Consider the following 4794-nt stretch of genomic DNA (forward strand, 5'->3'; position numbering starts at 1 on the left):
CCAACTTTATTTGAATGAAATTAAATTGAATATCTATTGTTTGTGGCCCTGCAATGGACTGGCGAGCTGTCCAGGGTGTCTCTGCCTTCGCCCTGAGTCGGCTGGGAAAGACTCCAGCCCCGCGTGACCCTACAGAGGATCAAGTGGAGTGAGGATGGATGGATGGATGGATGGATGGATGGATGGATGGATGGATGGATGGATGGATGGATGGATGGATGGATGGATGGATGGATGGATGGATGGATGGATGGATGGATGGATGGATGGAGTGTGATTCCAACTGAACTCTGTCCTTGTCAGTGGGACTCGGGTCAGGGTGCCTTTCAGAGGTGTGGGTGGATCTGGGGGGGATAAACACCCTCACAGTGAAACTCCGCTCTGGCTAAAGGTGAGAAGGATGCAGACAGCATGTCATGAAGTAGTAATATGTGTGTCTGCGTCCCATCCTGGACCCACAGTGGAGTTCCACAGCGACAAGGACCAGAGTTCAGTGGAATCACACTGGGAGGGGGGAGGAAGCTTTCATGGGCCGCTGCACAGCAGTGGCCCGTGACAAGGTAAGTTTTAGGTTTTGATTATATATTCATAATAAACAAAGTTTTTAAATATCCAATAGGAGGTGAGCAATATTCTGACATGGTCTCCTGTTGTTTTTTCCAGCCCCAGCAGACCCATGAAGATGACCAACCGAGCCCACCAGAGACGACCCCAGAGACTGCAACCAGATGACAGGACAACTTTCTAAGGAGCAGAATGCACTGGTACTTTACAAAGAATCACCCTACACATACTGCATGTTTACACAGGGATTTAGTATACTGTACATCACTGACTGAGAGAATGTAGTTCTGTCAGAGTCGATGGAAAAATCAATCTACGTGTTTTTTTTTTTAATAGCTGTTTCCTGGCCCCCAACGATTTCAACAAGGATGGAACATCAAGGAGAAAAAAGTCATTAAGAAGAAAAGGATGATGGGAACTAGATCCAGGAGCAGTGCATGAGATGTGAGACCACTCAACTAAAACAAGGTGAGTCCATGGAGTGAACTGGCTCTTTAGATGCTTTATGTTAATATGAGCATGTTCAGTTCTATGGCTCAAATGCAATTATTTATCTGTGATTTAATGAACCATCTTGCTGTGTTTTTGCTCTCTTTAGAGCTCTCTCTCCAAGACACCCAGTAAAATGAAGGATCAGATCAGGACAAGAAACTAGATCAAGAGCAGCCACAGTATGTGAACTGAGACAATGGAAGAGGGGATGCTTATTATAGTGACACAAAAGGTGAGACAACAAAGAGATCTAATTCTGTTGTGTTTCATTATTTTGTGTCTGTTGTGGCCTATAACAAAGGACATCATCCATCCATTAGCTACATCTTTTATCCTATATAGAGTTGCAGGGGTTTCAGGTCACCAGTCCACCTCAGAGCGATCACAAAGAGACTGACAACCATTCACACTAAGCCGTCAGATTTAGTTCAGAATCACCAGTTAACCTTCCATGTATGTGTTTGGATTGCAGGAGGAAGTCGGAGTACAAAGAAAAAGCCACACAGCCACAGAGAGAACATGGATGGAAAGAACCAGACGACCAGCAGGTTGGTACCAATGTAAATACAATGAACCTAGTGACAGTGTATTCTTATATACTCCTACTGAATGTGAATCTCACACACGTGTCTGTGATTCTTTTCTCCCAACGCTGTGACTTCAGAATCTAAGAAGATAAAGAAACAGTTCGATGAGCCTCCAGACGATCAACGACAGAAGAAACATGTCAGAGAACAGGAGGAAGATGAATAACAGCATCAAAGAGTGAAAAAGAAACAGACCCAAGAAGAAGAAGACCCAAGAAGAAGAAGAAGACCCAAGAAGAAGAAACAGACCCAAGAAGAAGAGGAAACAGACCCAAGAAGAAGAAGAAACAGACCCAAGAAGAAGAGCTCCAGATTACTCCGAAGGTAAACTCCTCAAATGAAATGTGTCTACAGTTAAAGTCATTTCAGTGGATATCTTTACTATAGACATAGATGCTCTGAACGACAGCTTCAACATTACATTTCAATGTGAGACTCCATTCATTGTTTTTTCTCCAAATGTAAATACAGCAACCCAGGCTGCTGGTGGACTTCCCATGATGCACTGAGCCCCTCCCCTCTCCTCATCTCCTCTCCTTACAGTTAGATGCCACCATTGTACGTCACTAACTTTGTGTCTGGTCCTCTCTGCAGGTTCCTCTGGATCTGGAGCTATAAGTTTAGATCAGCTCCTCACCCACCTGCAAAGAGTTCATGTTCTCTCCCTCCTCTGTACCCTCATTCCAAACGGAGGTTTTTTTTTCAACTTCCTGGCAACAGGAAGTTTTTTTTCCTCCACACTGCTGCCAAATGTTTGATCTGATCAAACTGCAATAAGAGAGAGTCTTAAATAAAAAGCCAAAACAAGAGAACTGTATCTGTTTGTTCGAACATTTGACATTATGGACTCTTCCTGTAGCCTTATTCTATGATTAGAAAATCATGTTAGTCTAAAAATGTGTTTTCAAACCACTGGTTTCTCATAAACATCTGTGACTCAGACAAACTGTACAGCATTTGCATGTTTGAAAGGTTGCTTAATAACTTGGGATAAATACACAGGATACTATTTTCACTGAATACACAAATGCTGCTTATTTTCGTGTTAACAGACAGTTTTGGGTTAGTTTTTCTTTCCAGTGCTTGTTTTATTTACAAAAAACACATTGGATAATGACATAAGAAAATGAAAACAATATAACAGCTCAAATGACAAATAGAAGATATGAAGTAAAACACATCCAAATCAGAGACACAGCACCCACAAGTACATGTCAACTCCTGAATGTGTTGCCTTCACTGAAGTCCAGAGGTTTAACAGGTGCAGCAGCTTCTGACCTCAGTGGACTGAGCTGAAATCCGTTCCAGAGCCACAAAAATCTGATTATTTTAACCTACTGATAGCTTCTTCTTCCCTCCTATTACTCTCTGCTCTTCCTGCTTCATCCTGGATTCTAAATAATCCCGGTTATGATGGACTTTAATATGTGGCTATGGTCTGATAACTAATAAACAAATGCTGCATTTCTAAACAAAAAAAAGCTACATTTCTAACAATGCCATATGGTTGAATGAACAGCGTTGGTGGAGTACTGCGCTCTGACTGCTTTTCTTGTTATCATTTGCTGTGTATTTGCCATTGTGAAGACAAAAATCTGCTTTCTGTAAGAATGTACCAAACGTCCAGAAGATAAAAGACAAGATTATTAAAGAATGTAATCCTATCGACCAACAATTCCTATTCGTCAGTGATATCAGACCTGGCCTAATTATTGAAAAATTATTCAAATGAGCATTTTTGATCCAACACCTCTCTGATTAAGGTTTGGCTATGAGTACCTAGTTAAACATTGAGAAAGCTAATCGCTATGGTTCAACAAAAAACAAACCAACCTCTCTAAAGGTGTATTTCAAATCCCTTCCTCATTCCCATGTACATAATCAGTTTAGTAATCTAGTGACCTAGACGGCACACCGGGATCGATCCCACGCTTCAGTTCAATCTGCCATAAACATTTTAGACAAAGGTTATTTCAGAGGAATCACCACAAATCATGAATTTTCTCACAGAGGTGAGGTGGAAGTTGTGAATTTGTGCTACTGATCAAGAAAAACTGTCTTGCAGATATGAGCTTTGAGGAATTTGCAGACACGTCAACACCTCATGGATTTCTCTCTACTTTCAAAAACAATAGATGCTCTCACAACTAGACTAGACTGCTTTTTATAAAGATCTATGCTCCATCGTATCTGTGGAATCTGTGGAATCACTGTCAGCACTGGGATCAAATATGGGGGTTTTAAAGGTTAACTTTATCACTGGTCTTTAGCTCTATTGGTATTGCATTGAACAAATAAAAACAAAACTAAATAAAATATATGAAGACAGAAGGATATATGAAGACATAAAACATACAATACTACAATACTACACTTAAAAATAAAAAGATTTTTGTAGGGTTATAACTTCAGGTCTCAATTAGACACAATAATCTCCATAATGAATTTCACTGTAGGGTATTAACCTTATATTTAAATTAGCCAGACTAATTTCTATAATTAATGATAGGGTCTTTACTCACGATATTTAAATGAGTTATCGGGAAGGAGACCCAAACTTGTGACCTCTGGGAAGGACTGTATTTAGACTGGTTCAGTTACATTCAATCGCCCCAGGTTGTCTGGCAGAACAAAAGAGAATGCTAGTTTACACTCAATCATGCCACTCTTAATTCACAAATGAGAACTTTCCATGGTCGTGATTATGGTTGTGTTTATTATTGCTGTGGTTTCTATAAAAGGACAAAGACAAAAAAATACAATAAGCAATGACAATTATGAATGCAATAACACAGTGACAACAAATTATGTATAAAATAATGAAAAAGATTGACTATATTACTGAAATGTTCATGAATATGTGTACCATTCAACAAAAGAGGCTATAATTTACATAAGGGCAAAAACAGTACAAACAACATATAGGCCCTTTAATACCGTGCCCCCTTTTATGAATAATGCCAAAGAAACACATTACAATATCAATCCGCCCTCTAAAACACTAAAAACTAAAGCCCAAATAACATTTGGCAAATAAGGGGTTAATGGTCCCAATGGACGCGAGGCGAGGCGCACACGCGCTCATCACGTGAAGGGAGCATGCTGCCTAACTTCGACGCTTATGCGCAGAATAAAGCCCCCCGATTGGTTA

General features: G+C 40.2%; 1 long non-coding RNA gene across 1 annotated transcript; it reads left to right on the forward strand.

Moving 5' to 3' along the window:
* The first annotated feature begins 252 nt into the window (after window positions 1-252).
* LOC118471526 (uncharacterized) lies at window positions 253-2620 on the forward strand. The gene is made up of 6 exons (XR_008603612.1): window positions 253-764; window positions 901-1032; window positions 1163-1288; window positions 1529-1604; window positions 1721-1967; window positions 2238-2620. It is a non-coding gene; the product is annotated as an uncharacterized LOC118471526 (long non-coding RNA).
* The last annotated feature ends 2174 nt before the right edge of the window (window positions 2621-4794 follow it).

The sequence above is a fragment of the Amphiprion ocellaris genome, chromosome 12 (assembly GCF_022539595.1).
Source record: "Amphiprion ocellaris isolate individual 3 ecotype Okinawa chromosome 12, ASM2253959v1, whole genome shotgun sequence".
Classification (NCBI taxonomy): domain Eukaryota; kingdom Metazoa; phylum Chordata; class Actinopteri; family Pomacentridae; genus Amphiprion; species Amphiprion ocellaris.